Source organism: Daucus carota, chromosome 5 (assembly GCF_001625215.2).
Source record: "Daucus carota subsp. sativus chromosome 5, DH1 v3.0, whole genome shotgun sequence".
Lineage (NCBI taxonomy): Eukaryota > Viridiplantae > Streptophyta > Magnoliopsida > Apiales > Apiaceae > Daucus > Daucus carota.
The window spans coordinates 8,415,754-8,438,663 of NC_030385.2; the positions used below are offsets into that span (position 1 = coordinate 8,415,754).

Genomic DNA, 22,910 nt, shown 5'->3' on the forward strand with positions numbered 1-22,910 from the left:
GCCTCTCGAGTTGGTGCATACGGATATATGTGGTCCTATCACACCTGGATCATATGGCTCCAAGAGGTACTTCATCACTTTTATTGATGATTATTCTCGAAGAACTTGGGTTTATTTCTTAATTGAAAAATCTGAGGCATTAAAAGTTTTCAAGAAATTCAAAGTGTTGGTTGAAAAGAAGAGAGGAATGCAAATCATGGGATTGCGTTCTGATAGAGGAGGAGAATATACTTCAAATGCTTTTACAGAATACTGTGAAGAACATGGCATTAGAAGGTTCTTAACAGCCCCTTATTCACCACAGCAGAATGGCGTGGCTGAACGGAAAAATCGAACAATTCTAGACATGGTTCGATCAATGTTAAAGAGCAAGGAACTGCCAAAAGAACTCTGGGCAGAAGCAGTGCAGTGTTCTGTTTACATTCAGAATCGCTGCCCACATTCAAACTTGGGGAATAAAACACCTCAAGAATTATGGAGTGGCAGGAAGCCTACTGTCTCACACTTGAAAGTTTTTGGGAGTGTGGCATATTCACATGTTCCTGATCAGAGAAGAACAAAGTTGGATGATAAAAGCAAGAAATATATTTTTATTGGCTATGATGAGAAAACAAAAGCCTACAGACTACTTGATCCAGTTGCTATGAAGGTTGTTGTGAGTCGAGATGTGAAGATACAAGAAGATGATGTATGGAGTTGGAGTAAAGCACATGATAAGGAAACAACAGAAGATGATATTCAGATTTCTACGATTTCAGCAACAAGTTTTGATGCTGAAAATGAAGAATCAGATGAGGATGAGCCGAGAAATCCTAGAACTCGAAGTTTACAAGATATATATGAACATGGTGAGGTGCACTTAGTATGTTTGGTGGCTGATGCAGAAAACATAGATTTTGGAGAAGCAGTAAAAGATAAGATGTGGAAAGCAGCAATGGATGATGAAATTAAAGCTATTGAGAAGAACAAAACCTGGGAACTGGTGGAACCTCCAGAAGGATGTAAACCTATCGATGTTAAATGGGTTTATAAGAAGAAACTAAATGCACAAGGAGAAGTAGAAAGATATAAAGCGAGGTTGGTAGCAAAGGGCTATCGACAGAAGGCTGGAATAGATTATGATGAAGTTTTTGCACCTGTAGCAAGGATGGAGACAATAAGGCTGCTGATCTCTCAAGCTGCTCAACACAAATGGCCTATTTACCAGATGGACGTAAAATCAGCCTTTTTAAACGGCAAGCTAGAAGAGGAGGTGTACGTGCACCAGCCACCTGGATACGCAAAACCAGGTAAAGAAGGAATGGTGTTGAGATTGTTTAAAACACTATATGGTTTAAAACAGGCGCCACGAGCTTGGAACACTCGCATTGATGCCTACTTTAAGAAAAATGGATTTGTTCAATGTCCATATGAAGCTGCTCTTTATGTCAAAGAAAGACGAGGTAATTTACTATTCGTTGCACTTTATGTTGATGATCTTATTTTTATGGGCAACAATGAAGTGATGATTAAGGAGTTTAAGAAGGAGATGTCCCAAGAATTCGAGATGACAGATTTGGGTTTGATGAAATTTTTTCTTGGAATCGAAGCAAAGCAAGAAAAATCAGGAATTTTTATATCTCAAGAAGCATATGCTAATGCTATATTGAAGAAGTTCAGAATGGAGCACTGTAATCCAGCAGCAACACCCATGGAATTAGGTACAAAACTTTCTAAATTTGAGGGAGGAAATTCAGTGGAGGCAAATTTATATCAAAGTTTGGTTGGAAGCTTGAGATATCTTACATGCACAAGACCCGACATTGCATATAGTGTTGGAATTATGAGCAGATTTATGGAAGATCCGAAACAGTCACACTGGAAGGCAATTAAAAGAATTCTACGTTATATCCAAGGAACAAAAACTCTGGGATTGTTTTATTCCAGAACTGAGGACTACAAATTGCAGGGATATTCTGATAGTGATTGGTGTGGAGATGTGGATGAAAGAAAAAGCACATATGGTTACTTGTTTTTTATGGGAAACACTGCCTTTACATGGTATTCTAAGAAGCAGCCGATAGTGGCATTATCAACCTGTGAGGCAGAATATGTAGCAGCCTCTCACTGTGTTTGTCATGCTATTTGGTTAAGAAGGTTACTTAGTAATTTGAGAATTCCACAACAGAGATCAACTGAAGTTTGCATCGACAACAAGTCTGCAATTGAGCTTGCCAGGAATCCAGTGCATCATGAAAGGAGTAAACACATTGATGTTCGATTCCATTTTATTCGGGAGCATGTAAAGGAGAAGAATGTGCATTTACGTCATGTTGCTAGTCGAGATCAGGTTGCAGATGTGCTCACTAAACCAATGTCCAAAGCCTTGCTGGATGCTTACAAAAGGATGATGGGAATGAAGGATCGCAAGGAATTAGTTTAAGGGAGGAATATGCTGGATAAACTAATATTATGGAAGTTGAGGAGTGCATTAAGTATGGTTCATAGAATTAGGAGATGTATCTGATCATGTATCTTTTATCATTCATGTATTTGGTTTGTATTCTCCTATTATATAAAGGAGACAAAAGATTGAACAATTATAACAGAAATTAAAAAAAAAAACCTCTTGTTCCTTATTCTGTTCCACACCTCACACACTGAAACATATACACAAACTCTGATATACACAAACTCTGATTTACATAATTACAACAAACTTAACAAATGATGTTAATAGTTCAATTTTTGTTCGTCCAGCTAAACTGACGTGGTTCAGTTGTTATCAAATGGGCCCTCACCCACTAGTGGAGCCCCGCAATGGGTCTACTATGAGCTTATTTGCATTGAAACATTTTCTCCATATTGTGAAAAAAAAAATGTAAAGTATCTATATTCTATTAGAACCATTCATTTTATAAGAACTCCAATATTCGTATTTATCAACAATAACCATTTTACTTTTTTTTTTTGCCAGAAAAGGAAAGATTTTATTGAACTTTCAAATCCTTTACTAATACAGAAATTAAGTCCGGATGAGTATCCTCTACCCCCATTTATGATCAGCTATGGAACTTGAGTATCTCGCTAAATAGAGCTACCATGTTCGCAGACCGCTTAACAAATTTTAAAGTCACATTTCGCGACTTTAATTCTACAAGTAATTGCTTGCATTCATCTACTACCCTCCCCAGATAAGACAGGTTAACAGACGAACATCTGATGGCTTGTACCACATTTAAGCAATCTGTTTCCAATACAGCTGCTGGCCAATTTTTGCTTTTCACCCAGCTTAAGGCTTCGCGAATACCGATGGCCTCTGCTATTTCTGCGTTTAAACTTCCTGACCTGCAGCTTGATATAGCTTCCATCAGTGCTCCCTCATGATCTCATGCCACCATGGCGTAATTGTAGTGATTGGAGTCGTCAAAAATAGCTGCATCGGTGTTTACCTTAACAATTCCTAGTTGTGGTGATTTCCAGTGCACATCGCCGTCCGCTTGAGTTATGAACCCAATAGAATTATCGAAAGACTTATCTTGTGCACTCTCCCAGTTGTTAAGTACCTGTAAAGATGATGACACTATCTCAACGCACTCCTTGCTTTTTTGTTGCCACACGATATCGTTTCTGTTGTTCCATATAGCCCATGCTACCATGAAAACCTTGTTGATAAGGTTTCTTCTGCTGTGGTGTAACATCTCAGCTGCCCATTCTTCCAAGCTCGTATTTGTGTGTGTATCAAATGTATAACCCAGATGCTGCCAGCAGAGAGCTGCAATTGGACAGGAGACTAGAACATGAAATGCTGTTTCTGCAGCTGTATTACAAACTGGGCATCTTGCATTAACTTCCACCTTTCTGCTGATCAACATTTCTTTGGTAGGCAAACGCAAACAGTCTCTATTAATAGCTCTCCATATGAAATGTTTAATTTTTAACGGGATCTTCAAGTTCCAGATTTTGTTCCAGAAACCAGAGTTGCTGCTTGAATGGTTGTTTGTTATGCCTTCGCGGATCGCAGCATATGCACTTTTAACTGTGTATTGGCCGAGCTTATCTTTCCTCCAGAACCGCGAATCATCCTCCCTTCTTTGAAGTGGAATTGATAGAATCAAAAGAGCGTCTCTTTCACAGAAAATATCTTTCACCAGATCTGTATCCCAACTAGCACTATTCGTTGTCATGAGGGATGAAACTTTATTTCCTTGTAAAGCTTCATGTTCTGTATGAACAAATGGATCGTTGTCGCAAGGCAGCCAAGGATCTCTTTTGATGTCAATAGTGCATCCATTACCAACGCGAAGTGTAGCACCTGATTTTAAATGGTCCTGAGATTGAAGAATACTTCTCCAAACATAACTTGGGTTGGAGCCCAGTTTAGCAGTCAAAAAATTACCGTCTGGAAAATACCGAGCTCTATAAATCTTGCTGACCATGCTATCTTTTCTTGTCATTAGCCTCCAAGCCTGCTTCCCAAGTAGTGCTATATTGAAGTCGTATAATTTTCTAAACCCCAAACCACCCTCAGATTTTTTCAAGCACATACGATCCCAGGACATCCAATGAATACTTTTGGGTTTATTTGCTGATTCTGGCCACAAGTATTTGCACATTAAGCTTTCCAGATCGTTACACAATTGCTTTGGCATCAGAGAAAAATGCTCATTGCGTATGTTGGTAAAGCTTGTGAAACCGTTTTGATGAGTAATTCCTTACCGCCCTTCGATAAATACTTTTTGTCCCAACCTTCAATTCTGGTTTGCATTCTACTTTTGAGGTAACCAAAGATTGCCTTCTTGTTACGCCCTACAGTGGAAGTCCCAGGTATGTAGTGCCCTCATTTTCTTCTGAGAAACCAAAAGTATTGCATATTGAAATCCTCGCATCCTGTAATGTGTTGGATCTGAAATGTATAGAAGATTTGCCTTTGTTTATTTGCTGCCCCGAAGCTTGTTCAAAGATTTGCAACATATGATTCACATGGGCTGCAGAATCATCATTAGCTTTGCAATACACATGAGTCATCTGCAAAGAATAAATGGGATAGACTCGGAGCACCCCTTGCAACTCTAATACCAGATAGGAGTTTTACTTGAAAAGCCCAAACAATATATAATTCTTTAGTTTTGTCTCCAAAGGCATTAACCTTCCAAGGCATGCTCCAGTACGTGTGTGTATTGTAATACTTAACTACAAACCTTCGTAAAATAATAACTAAAAATTAAATAAAAAGGAAATTCTAAATCATATCAAAATATAGCTCTGGTATGCACATTGATGGTTGCGAGATGAAAGAAAATAGAATAAAATCACATTTCAAAAAAAGATCACTGATCGAGGGAAAAATCAAATTTGAAACATGGGGGATTATGTGTGATTTCCTAAGACAAGATGGAGATCAACATGGAAATTGTTTCTTCTTCCGTAAATTCTTAATTTTCATCAGGAGAGAGGGGAACGACGTGAATTATATCAACAGAAATTGTAAATTATACTCACACGAGATAAATCTTGTACCATTGTGGGATCATACAGTAACGCAATATTGAGTAGGTAACTTCTAGCAAGATGCAAAAATTTGTGGGGAGATCGAGTTGGATCAGAACAGAATAAGCAAGCATTACAGCTTGAATAATGGACGTGACCAATGGTGACGGATAAAATAGATTCTAAAAAAACACTTGTGACCTAATCCTATCAGGGTTCTTTATCAGCCAATCAGCAAGTGTTGTTTGAAATTTTTTAGAGAAGAGTGTGTGTGAATGCTTTATGTTAATCTGATCAACTCTAAACAACTATTGTTCAGTTTTCTAAATAAACAAGTGAGGTAGAGATGGTGGTGTGAAATTGATTACCATCTCTACAAAAGAGAGTGGGAATTAGCTGCAGTTGTTGCTTTATAATTCATATTGGCTCTTAAATAAGGTAGCAGTATTCTTAGTGTTTTTAACCTTTGGAGTTGGAATAATATGTCCTAATAGCTTAATTGTTTTGATCCCTGCATATATAAGTGTGTTGGCTACATCTCCGAGTTGCATATATTGTTAATCAAGTACAAATTGTGCACAATCTTGTAAATTTTGTCAACTTAATGAGTGAGCATATCATTTGCTCTTTCATGTATTCAAGATCATTTATGTTGGTTAATTACAAAAGTGTGCAAGGTAGATGTTAGGTCACATATCCTACACTGTCATTACCAGAATATGTCACTACAACAAAACTGGCATCAGACAACAGACAACGGATGCTGAAAAAAGTGTTGGCCGAAAACAAGAGACAACAGTTTATTTTCATCATCGAATAACTATTGTCTAACACCTACTACCTACAACGGTTAAAAAACTATTGTCTACAAAATTCAATCAGACAACGGTATCTTAACTGTGGTATTGTGTAATGATGCACGATAGACAACTGTTTTCGGTGTTATTGTGTGAAGAAACTTCAGACAATATTCCGAGAAACCGTTGTTGTAATGAGACAATTGTTTTATTTGTTGTGTTGTCTACGAAAATTCATACAATGGTTTCATATAGTGTTGTGTGAATGGGAAGCTAACACACAAGTGTTTTTGTTTGCGTCGTATCATGGCCTCATAGACAAGCCTGTTCTAACTAATAAAATGTTGTCTGACTGAATAAATTTTATGAAAATAAATGTACATAAGAGAAAGCAAAGATTCAAGTCCTAACCAAAGTTATAATAAAATAATCAATTTCTTGATAGTCATTGGTTTTTCTTGCATAAGATCAAGAATTGATCAAGGAAATACGAATTTTTAACTCATAAAAATGAAAATTTATTATACAACGGTTTCCCTCCCATAAAATGTTGTCTGCACTACTTTTATGCAACGGGTTTTCCCTGAAGCATTGTTTGAGCTTAATTTAGACAATGGATTCTCTTACAACGGTATAACTTCCGTAACAGTTGTGTGATTTTCAATGATACAACATAGGTGCGTATAAAACCATTGTCTGTTAGACAATACAAGACAAAAAATGCCTTTTTATAATAAGACAAAATTTGGATTTGATTAGTATTGTTAAAAAAACATACAAAATAAACATAAAATTTTTTGATTTTTTTAATAAATGACTAATATTGTTAGTTCTCGACATTTGTATGGTTAGATCATCAAAATCAATATTTATAAATTAATATAGAGCTAATTGTATACATAACAAAGATTCCATTTGGTACTTCCAAATTGCAAACATAAAGCACATACTAATACTCATGTCTAAACTACAAAATTATCTTGGTAGTACAAATGAACAATAAATATTTTCATATATGAATAATATAAATATATATATTAATACAAAGAGTACAAAAACAAGAATTGATCAAGAAAATGCGAATTTTTAACTCTTAAAAATGTAAATTTATTATACAACGGTTTCCATCCCATAAACCATTGTCTACACTACTTTTATACAACGGGTTTCCCCCGAAGCGTTGTTTTAGCCTATTTAAGACAACAGAGTCTCATACAACGGCATAACTTTCATAACAGTTGTGTCATTTTCAATGATACAACATAGGTGCGTATAAAAACCGTTGTCTATCAGACACTACAGGACAAAAAATAATTTTTTATAGTAAGACAAAATTTATGTTTATTATACAACGGTTTCCTTCCCATAAACCATTGTCTACACTATTTTTATACAACGGGTTTCCCCCGAAGCGTTGTTTTAGCCTATTTTAGACAACAGAGTCTCATACAACGGCATAACTTTCATAACAGTTGTGTCATTTTCAATGATACAACATAGGTGCGTATAAAAACCGTTGTCTATCAGACACTACAGGACAAAAAATAATTTTTTATAGTAAGACAAAATTTATGTTTGACTAGTATTGTTAAAAAAACATACAAACTAAACATAAAATAATTTGATTTTTTTAATATATGACTAATATTGTTAGTTCTCGACATCTATACGGTTAGATCATCAAAATCAATATTTATAAATTAATATATAGGTAATTGTATACATAACAAAGATTCTATCCACTACTTTCTAAATTCCAAACATAAAACACATACTAATACTCATGTCTGAACAACAAAATTATCTTGGTAGTATAAATGAACAATAAATATTTGCATACATGAATAATATAAATATATATTTTAATACAAAGAGTACAAAAACAAGAATTGATCAAGCAAATGCGAATTTTTAACTCTTAAAAATGTAAATTTATTATACAACGGTTTCCTTCCCATAAACCGTTGTCTACACTACTTTTATATAACTGGTTTTTCCCGAAGCGTTGTTTTAGTCTATTTTAGACAACAGACTCTCTTACAACGGCATAACATTGGTAACAGTTGTATCATTTTGAATAATACAACATAGACGCGTATAAAAACAGTTGTCTATTATATACTACAGGACAAAAAATAACTTTTTATAATAAGACAAAATTTATATTTGACTAGCATTGTTAAAAAAACATACAAATTAAACATAAAAAATTTTTGATTTTTTTTATACTTGACTAATATTGTTAGTTTTCGACATCAGTACGGTCAGATAATCAAAACAAATATTTATAAATTAATACAGAACTAATCGTATACATAACAAAAATTCTATTCGGTACTTTCCCAATTGCAAACATAAAACACATACTAAACCACATAATATTTGCATATATACATAATATAAATATATTTGTTAAGACAAAGAGTACATAAATGTTACAATGGAGATAGATTTTATTTATAATTATTAAATATAATGTATATATGAAACATAGATGATTATGTATATTGACAAAATACAACTATTGTTTTTAAAATCTCAATTATATTCCAATATAATATGTGTGTGTGTGAATTTAAGTAATATAAATTTTAATTATATTACACATATTTCTAATTGTTTTTAATAAATTATTTAAATTAAAATAGTTTTAAGTATTTTTTTGACACAAAAAACGTTTTAATGATTAATATAAAAATTAAAAACAATTATATATGTGCCAAATACTGTAAAAGCGTGAGCGGCAAATTTCCCCCCAAAACCAAAACTAGAAACTACATAGGCGGTGGAGAAAAGGAATTGGGGGAAAAGAAAGTTAGGGTTCATATCCATTTAGTTCAATCGATTCGTTTGAGGGAGGTCGCCAGAGTGTGTGGAAGGGCGGCAGATGCTACGAGGGTCAACGATTGGGGGTCGCAGATCGGGGTAGTAAGATAAGGTTGCAGGGCGGTTAATGGAGGCTGGGGATTGTGTGTATTTGAGGGTCGTGGCGACGTGGCCACTGTTAATCTAAGAGAGGATTGGGGGTCTCAGATCAGGGTAGCAAGATAGGGGTCAGATTGTATTACGTTTTCATACATATATTTATATGCGGATGTTTTTGGGTATGTATTATGTGGAGATATCAATGGAGAGTGTTAGCTAGTTGTTAAGCGAAATAGAAAAGATGTGATTATTTTTAATATAAGCAGGAGGTATCAGCTGGATTACACCCAAAATCGAGGTCACTAGAATTGAAAGTGCAAGAGGAGAACAGAGAGTTTAATCCATTGTCACATGGTGAGACAGGAGAAGATTCGTTGACTCATCTTCTTTTTCAGGTCTTCCATTATACCATTGTTCTCTAATTTCCTTTGCAACTTTTAAGCTAGTATATATGATATATGGTCATTACTTCTTTTATAAGTAGAAAGCTTTTGGGAAGGGGACTGAAAATGCCAACTTTATCATCGATTCACATATTATCTGTCAGTATCCTATTAATGATTAATAGGCCAGAAAAGGATATGGATAACCTATTTCTTGTATGTTTTTATGTTGCTTCCAAGACTTCTTGTGTGGCAAATTTATTATTTTTTATGTGATTTCTACTGGCGTAATTCTATATTTGAAGTAGGTAATTTTATCATAGTTTGGATTCTTTATGTTTTAGGTTCATGCTCGTTCTCTTTTGAACATTTTTGCTTGTGGCCTTGTACTTGTGTAGGTTCTAAGTTGGAAACCTCTGTTAACTTCCCTAGTTTTTCAATGCCAGAACTGTGTGAAAGCAAATTAATATAGAAAAGGCAAGTCTTGTACCTTCAAGCTTGGCTTTACGCAAGGGAGTAAAAGCAGAAAACTTTAAAGGAGTTCGCACAAGGTACATATAATAATATTCTGTTGTGCTCCAACTAATGTGGAGACATATGCACATACTTGGCAGTTGGCATGCAGTATCTTCTCAAGTCTATTATATTTCCTGATCTACAATTTGAGTACCTTGTGCATCAGCTTGGAGGAAACACTAGTACAAAAAAGTCTTTTTGCAACACCCCTATTGCGTCGGTTCTATGAAACACCGTCACTTAAAAGCCTTTAAGCGTCGGTTATGACATTCAGCGACGCATAAACTTGATTTTCTTTCCTTTTAGCGTCGGTCCTTTAAATGACCGACGCATAAAACCTATTTCTTGCGTCGGTTTGGTTAACGCCGTAGCCTAAAATTACTCTTTGGTGTCGGTTGAGAAACCAGCGACGCTATATGTCATAGTTTTAGGCGTCTGCAAATTTTTTACCCGACGTACATTTAAATAATATATTAAAAAAAGAAAATGTAAAATCTGGATATATCTCTCAAGCAGCGTAACTCCCAACTATCACTAATATCAAGCCCACACCCTCAAGTTCGCTCCCACAACGAAGTTTGCTCCATCACCCCCGATTCTGTCTCGATTTATCCATTGCTCTGCAAATCAATTGCTCGTTGCCTCCATCTCGATTTCTCCATGTCAATTTCTCAGTCTAAAGATTGGGTGTCATCTCGATAACTTGCTACAAATATTCATCTCGAAAGGTTGGTTTTCAATTTGGTGGGTTTGAGAGCTTCAATTTGTTGGGTTTGAGAGCTTCAATTTGCTGGGTTCAATTGGTTGGTTTGAGAGCTTCAAATTGGTTGGTTCAATTTGTTGGGTTCATCAAAATTAGGGTTCTCCAAATCAGGTATGTATGTATTTGAATTATATACATTAATGTAAATTAACGCAATTTGAATGAACAGAGATTTGAATTCGAATATGAATGAAATTGGGTGTGTGTTGACTGTTTATGAAGGCGAAGAAGCTGAATAAAAAACTTGCCTGGTCTCCAAATCAGAAGCTTTATATTCAACTTCAATTTCCGCTTTGGAACTTAGTTCTGTTCTGGTGAGCAATTTTCAGGAATTTGTGGTTTTATATCGATATTTTGCATTACAATGTGAATTATGTCTTTAAACTCTCAATAACAGAGTTTCATTTTATTTATATTTTCAGTGTTTAGATGAGACGCAGTCTTACATTTTTGTCAAAAGAACCATGCTAAGACCCCACAAGCACAGGGCTCCACTCTACTTACATTTGCTAGAAGGGGAAGGAAGGGCAAGAAAGTCTAATTTTATAAGAAGAGGGGCTGAGTGGTAATTACAGGGGGGGAGTATATTAAGGAAGCAAGATGTTGCAATTAGGGTTATGTCTTTTGTGAATTGAATAGCCGTCTGTGGAGAGCTCCAACCTCTCGAATGTTGGCCTAGTTTCACTTGTAATTTGCTGTGACATTAATTGCAAGTGACTCATATCCTTTCGTTTATTCCATTTCAGTGTTCTTAGCTATTATATATCAGATTATATTATTGTGTCTCTAGCAAAGTGGTATCAGAGCAAACCCATGGCACCACCGACTGATAAAGACAGATTGGAGAAATTGGAGAACCTGCTAGAGGCCACTCACGGCTCGATTCGCGACACGGTCGCAGCAGAGGTAGCGGGGGCTGTCAAAGGCGCCGTAGCCGCTATGCAGCAAGTGCTGATTAATCGATTCGCTGCTAGTTTTGATGAGATCTCTCAAAAACACGACGAGAAGTTGTCTGTGGCTGTTTCACTTTTGGAAGGAAGAATCACTAGAGCTCGGGATACACAAGAATCCCTCATATCCACGATGCGTGATGACCAACTTCGTTTTCAAACGGATATCAGATCTGCGATGTCAGCTCTGGGGGCTGGGAAGGAGGGTGGAAAACCACGGAGCCCTAAGGCTGGGGCTAGTTTTCAGGGGGGTGATGAGGGTTTCCTTACTGGATCGAACTCGGGGTATGCCGGGTCGGGTTCGGGCAGTGGTCCGGGGTATGGGCAGCAACATCGTAGTCAATGGCGACACAAGAAGCTTGACTTGCCACTGTTTGATGGAACGAATCCTGATGGCTGGATTCTACGAGCTGAGCGATTTTTTAACTTTTATGGCCTCACGGAGGGGGAGAAAGTGGAGGCCACAGTGGTGGCTTTGGAGGGTCAGGCTCTTCTGTGGTTCCAGTGGGAACACAAACGCCGCCCCATCGAGCGATGGGACCAGGTCAAAATGTTGCTCCGGCGTCAATTTCGATCTCAGTCAGCTGGGTCACTCCAAGAACAATGGCTCGCGCACCGGCAAGGGGGTGCTGTTTCTGACTATCGCCTCAAGTTCATCGAACTGTTGGCACCCTTGGAGAATGTGTCTGAAGAGCTATCACTAGGCCAGTTTGTTAATGGGCTGAGGGATGACATCAAAGCAGAGGTGCGTTTGTTGGGACCTCTGACAGTGGATCATGCTATGGAATTAGCCCATAAGGTTGAAGCTAAACTCAGATGTGGGAAGGCTCGGGGAGAATTTAAATCCAGTCTCAGTCCCATCTCTAAACCCCAAAATTCCACGAGCCATTCGGTGTCGTTTTCCCCCAACAGTACCACCTCTTCACCGAAATCTTATTCGGGCATCTCATCTTCTGGTGTCTCTACGGGCAGTAGCCCTGTTTTTGGATCCAAGCCAACGGGGGAGGTTAGGAGACTTAGTGACAAAGAGCTCCAGGAGAAACGAGCTAAGGGTTTGTGTTTTCGGTGTGATGGGAAATGGAGCGCAGGGCATAAGTGCCTCCGTCGCGAGTTAAGCGTTTTGCTGGCACAGGAAGATCTTCTGCCGGATGAGGAGTTGGGGGTGGTGGATTTTGAGTCAGAAGAAGGGGGCACCATGGTCCAGGGGGAAGGAGCTCGCCCTGAGGTGTCACTAAACTCGGTGGTAGGCCTTACGAGTCCTAAAACATTTAAGCTGAAAGGCGAGTTAAATGGTTCTGTGGTGGTGGTCATGATTGACCCAGGAGCAACTCACAACTTCATAGCTACTCGGGCAGTGTCGAAATTGGGGGTGAATTGTGAGTCGACGGATGAATTTGGGGTATCATTGGGTACGGGAGAGACGGTGCAGAGCCAAGGGGTGTGTAGATCAGTTGTGCTTCTACTTCAGGGACTGACTATCATTGAAGATTATTTACCAATAGAATTGGGGAATTCTGACATCATTCTGGGCTTGCAATGGTTAGAAAAGTTGGGTACGATGACAACCAACTGGAAGTCGCAGACTCTCAGGTTCAGGTTGGGTGAGGAAATGGTAACTTTAGTGGGAGATGCGTCCCTGGGCAGATCGGGCATCTCTCTAAAATCTATGCTGAAAACGTTGAGGAAGGAACGATATGGTTATCTGGTGGAATTGAACTGTATGGAGAAGGAAACCAAAGCACAGAAATGCGCAAATGGCAGTGTGACGTCCCCTGAATTGACTACCCTCATCGAGCAGTACAAGGATGTGTTTGAGCTACCTACGGGCCTTCCTCCGGCACGTCATCAGGACCACCATATTGTGTTGCGCGAAGGTACTGACCCTGTTAATGTCAGGCCCTACCGCTACCCGCAAGCCCATAAGGATGAGATTGAAAGTCTCATTCGAGATATGCTTGCTGCTGGCATTATTCGTTCTTCTGATAGCCCATATTCTAGCCCCGTACTGTTGGTCAAGAAAAAAGATGGTTCGTGGCGGTTCTGTGTAGATTATAGGGCACTGAACAAAGCTACTGTGCCCAACAAATTCCCCATTCCCATGATAGATGAGCTGCTAGACGAGTTACATGGGGCCTCGATTTTTTCTAAATTGGATTTGAAATCCGGCTATCATCAAGTCCGGGTCAGGAATGAGGACATCCCCAAAACCGCTTTCCGTACTCATGAAGGGCACTATGAGTTTTTGGTGATGCCGTTCGGCCTCACCAACGCCCCTGCCACGTTTCAAGCAATTATGAATGAGGTTTTTAGGCCGCACCTTCGCAAGTTCGTGCTCGTCTTCTTTGACGACATTTTAGTATACAGCTCCTCTGTCCAGGACCATGTGCAGCATGTTGATACGGTACTCCGCACATTGAGAGCCCAGAAGTTGTATGCCAACCACAAGAAATGTGAATTTGGGAGGGAAGAAGTTTCTTACCTGGGGCATGTTATCTCGGCCGGGGGAGTAGCAGTTGACCCCTTGAAGGTCCAGGCTTTGGTAGACTGGCCCCTGCCATCATCCATTCGCGACTTGCGTGGTTTCCTGGGGCTCTCGGGCTATTATCGAAAGTTTATTCAGGGCTATGCGAATATAGCATTCCCCCTCACTGAGCAACTTAAAAAGTATTGTTTCGCGTGGAATGATGATGCTACAATAGCGTTTCATGAGCTGAAAAGGGCGTTGACAACTGCACCAGTGCTTTCCATGCCTGATTTCAAGCTCCCTTTCACCATAGAGGCTGATGCATCGGGGTATGGGTTAGGGGCTGTTCTGTTACAAAACGACCATCCCGTGGCATATTTTAGTAAGGTTTTGGGGCAGCGTGGGCGTCTAAAATCGGTGTACGAAAAGGAATTGATGGCCATTGTTTTGGCAATCCAGAAATGGCGTCCTTATCTATTGGGCCTTCCTTTTGTAGTGAGAACAGATCAGAAGAGTCTGAAATTTCTGCTGGAACAACGTGCGATTGGTATGGATTATCAGCGTTGGGTTAGCAAGCTCTTTGGTTATCAGTTCTCCATCGAGTACAAGCCAGGGCGGCTTAATAATGCTGCGGATGCTCTGTCTCGGGTGCATTATGAGGGCATAGAACTGGGGTCAATGGTGTCTGTTGGGGGAGTTACATGGGCCACAGTGCTCAAATTGATTGAAAAGGATGATTTTATTGTGAAATTGAAAGCTACTTTGGCCGCGGAGGGGGTCATCCCCAAGGGGTTTGAGCTGGTTAATGGTATTGTAAGGTATAAAGGACGCATTGTGGTTCCGCCGGATTCTGCATTGGTCCAAAAGCTGTTGGCAGAATATCATGATTCACCGGTTGGGGGACACTCTGGGGAATTCAAAACATATCAGCGACTCACGAAGGAGTGGTATTGGATGGGCATTCGAAGGGCAGTTTCGAAGTATGTGAGGGAGTGTTCTGTGTGCCAACAGCAGAAACAGTCCACTCTTCAGCCGGCTGGGTTGCTTCAACCTTTGCCAATTCCGGACAAAGTGTGGGAGGACATTTCGATGGACTTTGTGGAGGGGTTACCTAAGTCAGGGCGTATGGATACGATTCTGGTTGTTGTTGATCGACTATCCAAATATGCTCACTTCATTCCACTAGCACATCCGTTCACTGCCCCTTCGGTTGCTGCTGTGTTTATTAATGAAATAGTGAGGCTACATGGATATCCAGCCACTATTGTGTCCGATCGGGACCGGGTGTTCATGAGTTTGTTCTGGAAAGAATTGTTCAGGGTACAAGGGACGGGGTTGCATAGAAGTACTTCTTATCATCCACAGTCGGACGGCCAGTCTGAGGTCGTTAACAAGGTGCTGGAGAGTTATCTGCGGTGTTTCATCCAAGGGCAGCCAAACAAGTGGATGAAATGCCTACCATGGGCTGAGTATTGGTATAACACCTCAACGCACACTTCCACTAAATTCTCTCCATTTCAAGTTGTTTATGGTCGTGAACCACCTCGACTGGTTCGCTACAGCAGTTGTGATACCCCAGTGGCTGATTTGGACACACAGTTGTTGGAGCGAGACGCCCTCCTTGATGAGCTCAAATTTAATCTGCTTCGTGCCCAGCAGCTCATGACTCACTATGAGAATCGCCACCGCCGTAATGTGGAATTTCAGGTAGGAGATTATGTTTTTTTGAAGCTACAACCCTACCGTCAGTCGACCTTGGCTATGCGTACCAATGAGAAGCTGGCACCAAGGTTTTACGGGCCATTTCCTGTGATCAGTAGGGTGGGTAAGGTGGCCTATAAGTTGCAATTGCCCTCGCATGCTAAGATACACGATGTGTTCCATGTGTCCCAACTCAAGAAAGTCATAGGCTCTGTTCCAGTTGCGGCCACTATTCCAGCTCATTTATCTTCTGACATGGTATTTGAGGCGCAGCCTGAGTTTCTTCTGGATGTTCGCTCGACAACCCAGGGAAATCACTCTTCCCTGGAAGTCTTGATTAAGTGGCAGGATTCACCTACTTGGGAGGCTACCTGGGAACAATTTGATGCTGTTAACCGCCGTTTTCCCAGCTTCCACCTTGAGGACAAGGTGGCTTTTTGGGCCCGGGGTAATGCTAAGACCCCACAAGCACAGGGCTCCACTCTACTTACATTTGCTAGAAGGGGAAGGAAGGGCAAGAAAGTCTAATTTTATAAGAAGAGGGGCTGAGTGGTAATTACAGGGGGGGAGTATATTAAGGAAGCAAGATGTTGCAATTAGGGTTATGTCTTTTGTGAATTGAATAGCCGTCTGTGGAGAGCTCCAACCTCTCGAATGTTGGCCTAGTTTCACTTGTAATTTGCTGTGACATTAATTGCAAGTGACTCATATCCTTTCGTTTATTCCATTTCAGTGTTCTTAGCTATTATATATCAGATTATATTATTGTGTCTCTAGCAAACCAATGAAGCCAGTAGCTAGAATATTATGAATGCAAGAATGTGAATATAGTAGTAAAATTAACTTTTAATTCATATTAAGTAGCCAGGTTTAAAACACCAGATTTCTGTTAAATACTTCAATTTTTTATGCAGTGCCCTCAAAATTTATAAACATAGTATTGTGCATTTGTTACAATGGAATTGAGTGAAATAACATCTACAAACTTTTGTTTTACATTTTAGTATAAGCACACATGTTGAGGCTGTTTCTTCTTAGGGGATTACGAAATGACAAATCAAAACTTAAAATATAGCACAAGTTTGATTGAAGTACAGTTAAAACAGAGGAAAAAGACATTTATTGAAAGACAGAGTTTTTTGCTGTTTACATTCAGCTGTAAGAATCGTTTATGGCGGGAACTGAAAACTATTTGCTCGTTTCCAAATTCTATGTTTGTCGTGTGTTTGTGTAAACCTGTAATACATTAATGGTTACTATTGAACATAGCTTGTCAAATGCAGTGCTGAGGTGTCATGAGTTTTTTTATAATTAAACATAACTTATGTTCTGAATAGTGTAGGAAATTTATGTATAACATTTGCTTCATATCGTGTCTCACTATATGGGTTTAGTATTCTCTAGGAGGCCTGATATTTCTACGCCTGTATTTACACCACAAGTGCAGCCTCATCTACCAATTCCACCAAATACAAGAAGTCAAGGAATTGGTAAAAAAGAGTCTGAGTCTTCTGCTGAGCGTAATTTTCCAACATTAAGGTTCACTGCTCTGCTGTTCTTGTGTCTTTGAGTTTATAACTATTGTAGACTTCATCCGTAAAAATACTTAGTTTTTTAATTATGCGTTTTCAAGTTTGTATTGCTTTATTTAAACTTGTTCTTGGACTTATTGTATTAATAAGGTGCTACATATAACCTGCACTAACATCAATGATACACTAGTCTTAATAATTTCCTGAATTAATATGTTTGATTTGGAACTAGTATTATTTTTTTGGGCTATTATTCAGAAGACTGTGCTTATATGCTAATATTTTGGTTTGTGATGCGGTTTAATCATCAATTTAGATACATTTGCCCTTCATTCTCAATCAAAATCCTCTTGTGCATTTTTATTGCATTGTTACTTCTTCAGTATAATATATTTAGGCAGTGGTTGCTTGAATCATTGTTGTTGAAAATTAGTTGATTAAGCTGAGTCTGCTGCTTTAGGAAGAATTTGTTCCCTGACTGTACACTAAAGATCCTTGGATAGAATGGGCATTGAAAATCAACCTGCTGAGAATATCTCAGGGTTTGCTATTTGTGTGTGTTATTTGTAAAAGGGTTTGAATTTTGATTGTTTTTGTATATTATCTTCCCATTAGTCTCCTGCTATGAAATATTTGTGGTACTGGAAGTTTGCCCTTGAGATTTCTGTACTCCCTCCAACTAAACAACCATTATTAAATATACAAAACATGCATCATTTTCTCACAAAAGTTATATAGTTCTGCATATAAGTTGGTACTAGTATTTAATTAGTACTCTTTCTTATTGTTAGAAACATTGCAGCAGTTTTGTAAAGCCAGTACCTAGATTTTTTATTATTACTTTGTCAGGTACAAAAGTATTTAAATCTCGAAGGCCTAAATTTAAACAGTTCAAACAAAACGTCTGTAAACAATAGATTATATGTTTTGTTTCTGCTGTTGCTTAAGTTGTAACCATATAGTGCACCCTGCAGCCACTTGTATAATATATTATTTTGAAAATTTAAAATTAATTTAATTAAAATAAAAAATAAAAATTAAAGTAATTTGTGCTATCTTGTCTCAAAATGAGAAGACATAACAAAAATAGTAACCCTGTAGCCACTTGTTTAATATATTATTTTGAAAATTTAAAATTAATTTAACTAAAATAAAAATTAAAAATTAAAGTAATTTGTGCTATCCTGTCTCAAAATAAGAAGACATAACAAAAATAGTAACCCTGTAGTCACTTGTTTAATATATTATTTTGAAAATTTAAAATTAATTTAATTAAAATAAAAAATAAAAATTAAAGTAATTTGTGTTATCCTTTCTCAAAATAAGAAGACATAACAAAAATAGTAACCCTGTAGCCACTTGTTTAATATATAATTTTGAAAATTTAAAATTAATTTAATTAAAATAAAAAATAAAAATTAAAGTGATTTGTGCTATCCTGTCTCAAAATAAGAAGACATAACAAAAATAGTAACTAACTGAATTCAAATATGAAATTTTATAATCAAATTGTAATCTGTTTGAGTATTAATATCCGACATGACATATATTTGCTCTTGATTTATTTTAGAGCTTACTGCACTTTGCAACCCTCTACTTTGCTCGGAAAACACTTTGGTACATAGACTTCTAAACGTGTCAGTTCGCCGTCCAAACTTCTAATCCGTTAGCAGTTTGCCCCATTCCGTTAAATTTTCCGTTAACTTTGATGTTAAAAATAGTTTACAGCAGTTTGCACCCCTAACTTTATATTTCGTTTTAGTTTGCATCCTTGAAACACTTTTTCATTAAAATCAATCATATTTCGTTAAAAACATAATCAAGTATATTTTAATTTAATAGTTTGTATCTATAAAAAGAATTTTTATAATACAATATCAAAAAAAAATATGCTTAAGTTTGCTAATTAACTAATTGAATAACTGAGCAAAATATTTGAAGTAAAAAATCGTCACTAAAAGTACGAAATAAAGACTAAATTTTATTTTATTATATTATTTGACAATGCAGACTAAAATTTATCTGTTCTAATACTTTTCGGATGAGTCAAAGTCGAACCTGGGGTCTTCCGGGACAACAGAGGATAAACCCACCACTTGAGTCACTAAAAAGACGATTTGAGAAAATGTACACGAGACTACAATTAGATAACTCAAGCGGTGGGTTTATCCTCTGATGTCCCGGGAGACCCCAGGCTCGACTCTGGCTCATCCGAAAAATATTAGAACAGATAAATTTTAGTCTGCATTGTCAAATAATATAATAAAATAAAGTTTAGTCTTTATTTCGTACTTTTAGTGACGAATTTTTGCTTCAAATATTTTGCTCAGTTATTCAATTAGTTAATTAGCAAACTTAAGCATATTATTTTTTTGATATTATTGTATTATAAAAATTCTTTTTATAGATACAAACTATTAAATTAAAATATACTTGATTCTGTTTTTAACGAAATATGATTGATTTTAATGAAAAAGTGTTTCAAGGATGCAAACTAAAACGAAATATAAAGTTAGGGGTGCAAACTGCTGTAAACTATTTTTAACATCAAATTTAACGGAATGGGGCAAACTGCTAACGGATTAGAAGTTTGGAGGGCGAACTGACACATTTAGAAGTCTATGTACCAAAGTGTTTTTCGAGCAAAGTAGAGGGTTGCAAAGTGCAATAAGCTCTTTATTTTAATACCTACTAACTTCTCATGCTTATTTTGTATATAGAAATATAACATGGACCGTGCCACATGGATGTACAAATTGCCGCGGGTCGCACATGAATATGTTAGTGGGGTTAATGAATTCATTTCATTTGCTGTCGAGAACCTAAGGAAGAAAGGCATCGAACATGGCAAAGAAGAACTGATCACATGTCCCTGTCATGATTGTTATAATTTAAAAAAGTATCCTAATGCTGAGACAGTGCGTGAACATTTATTTCGGCGTGGTTTCATGAAAGATTATACAAAGTGGATCTGGCATGGTGAAGGAATACAATCTAAAAAAACAGAGACAATCAGCCAAAAAAATGAAAGTTACGCAGATAGCATGGATACCAATAAAGAAGATGATGTAGAAAATGACAGGGTCCATGAGATGATCGAAGATGTTGAAGATCTTCTAATGCATCAGCCGGAAATTCTCGAGCACTTGGTTGACGACTCCAAAAAACTTTTGTATCCTGGGTGCAGTGATCAGTTTACTAGGTTGTCAACTACTATTAAATTCTGTAAACTTAAAGTGAAGAATGGATGGAGTGACAAGAGTTTCACTGAAATGTTAAAACTTCTAGCAGACATTCTTCCTCCGAAGAATGAGCTTCCCACTTCCACCTATGAGGCGAAGAAGATATTGTGTCCGATGGGTATGAATGTGAAGAAGATACATGCATGTCCAAATGACTGTGTGTTGTTTCGCAATGAGCATGAACATCTAGACATATGTCCAAAATGCGGAGCATCTAGGTATAAGCGGGAGGGAAGTAATTCTTCTACTAATGACAAGAAGAGGCCTCCAGTCAAGGTGTTGCGTTATCTGCCTATAGTGGAACGATTCAAAAGACTCTTTGCAAATGTTAATGATGCCAAGCTTATTAGATGGCATAAAGTTTCTGTAATGTATGACACATTCATCGTACCAGACAAATTCAAATATTTGCTCTAATAACTCATGTCTCATTAAATGGTAGACACAAACTCATGGCATTTTTTATGAAAATTTCATATTATATAAATAAAATAAAATATCAGCTTATTTTTAATGTCATCCCTATTTAGACTGTGCATAAGATTCAAGTTCTTTTAGTAGTTAGAATGCAAAATAAAGCACCAGAAGTTATTTTATTTTTAATAATAAGACCTTTTATGTTCTTTTGCTGCAAGTTTACACCTATAGAGCTTGCATTTTCCTGTAGTCATTGTATAGACTGCTTTGCACAGTCTATTGTTGTTCTATTGTGACCTTTTTTGCCACTTTCGTTTTTCAGGCAATGAGTGAGAAGGCAAAACAAAGTCAGAAACATAACGAGCATGTTCATTTTCTTGGGCCGAGTGGATATCAAGCAAAAAGGACTAAGTGGTGCATTGAGGACCCCATAGCTAGGCTAGAAAATTCAGAATCTCTTGACTCTTCAATATTATCGAGTGATCATAGCAGCCGGAGTTATGACTGGGTTAGAGCACGTACAAAAAAAAAAGAGGACGGTAGTTATTACATCCCAAATAGTCAGACAAAGAAAGTCTTTGATAAAATGGTAACTTATTTAATTTTGTGCTTTAGTAAATTGTGATTACCTTTTTTCCCGTATCTTGGACATCATTATTTTGATTTCTCACGGCTTTTATATCTTTTTTATCATGTAGGGAGAGTTGCAGAAACAAGTTACAGATGGGAGTTGGACGCCCAAGGGTCATGATGATATATTATCACGGGCACTTGGACGTAAGGAGCATGGAGGACGTGTTAGAGGTGTTGGAGGAGGAGCAAAAATTAAAGCTGTCTTTGGATCAGGAAAAAGCAAACAAAGTGGGGTCATCTCGGTGGATGAATTGGCCAACATCACACAAGAAATCACCAAGAAAATTCAAAAGGAGTGTGATGAAAAGATGGAGATGATGAACACAAAACTTCATGGTATCTTTCAGCATTTAAAACAAATGGGTCTATGTTAGGTCCAGATATGATTGTAGAAGGGGGGGGTTGAATACAATCAGTACCAAATCGTCGCGGAAGTGAATCTGATTGAATATGATTTGTTAATCAGATTATAATTAATTAATATAACAATGTTTGAAGTCGTTATATAATTAATATGGTTCAGTTTTAATGTCCACTAAAGTTCGTAGAATAAATTCGACAGGGTATATTCTAGATTTAGTGATTAAAACAACCGGGTTATCAAAGCACAGAAAACTGTGGATATAACGAACAAGCAAGTTACTAACAACTTGAAAGCTTTACAAATGCTTTGAATACAAAGTGAATGAACACTTTCAAATGAAGAAACCAAGCCATATTTATAGGCAAGGCTTTGTACATGCAAGACAATCACTAGACAAGACAATTACAAGCTAGCAAAGACAATTACAAGAAGGGTAAGACAATCTAGGCTTGGGCAAGACAATAAGGGGCAAGGGAAGACAATCTCAGATTGTCTACCAAGCTTCAACCAAGTCAGTAAGACAATCAAAAGGGAAGGGAAGACAATTCCTTTGTCAGAAAGACAAACACTACAAACGGCAAGACAATGGAGGATTGTCTTGCACACCTTAAGCATTCGGCAAGACAAGACAAACAGATTGTCTTGCTGGAAGTGTGTCTCTCGGCAAGACAAGACAAACAGATTGTCTTGCAGACTTACACATGCCTTCGGCAAGACAATCTTCAAGGATTGTCTTGCACACCATTGAAATGAA

The 22,910-nt window shown here is 37.6% G+C and overlaps 1 long non-coding RNA gene across 2 annotated transcripts; it reads left to right on the forward strand.

Moving 5' to 3' along the window:
* Positions 1 to 9,032: 9,032 nt before the first annotated feature.
* LOC135152972 (uncharacterized) lies at positions 9,033 to 22,155 on the forward strand. 2 transcript variants are annotated; one of them, XR_010292355.1, is made up of 4 exons: positions 9,033 to 10,964; positions 11,076 to 11,167; positions 21,482 to 21,748; positions 21,858 to 22,155. It is a non-coding gene; the product is annotated as an uncharacterized LOC135152972 (long non-coding RNA). The 2 variants fall into 2 exon arrangements; XR_010292356.1 differs by lacking the exon at positions 11,076 to 11,167.
* The last annotated feature ends 755 nt before the right edge of the window (positions 22,156 to 22,910 follow it).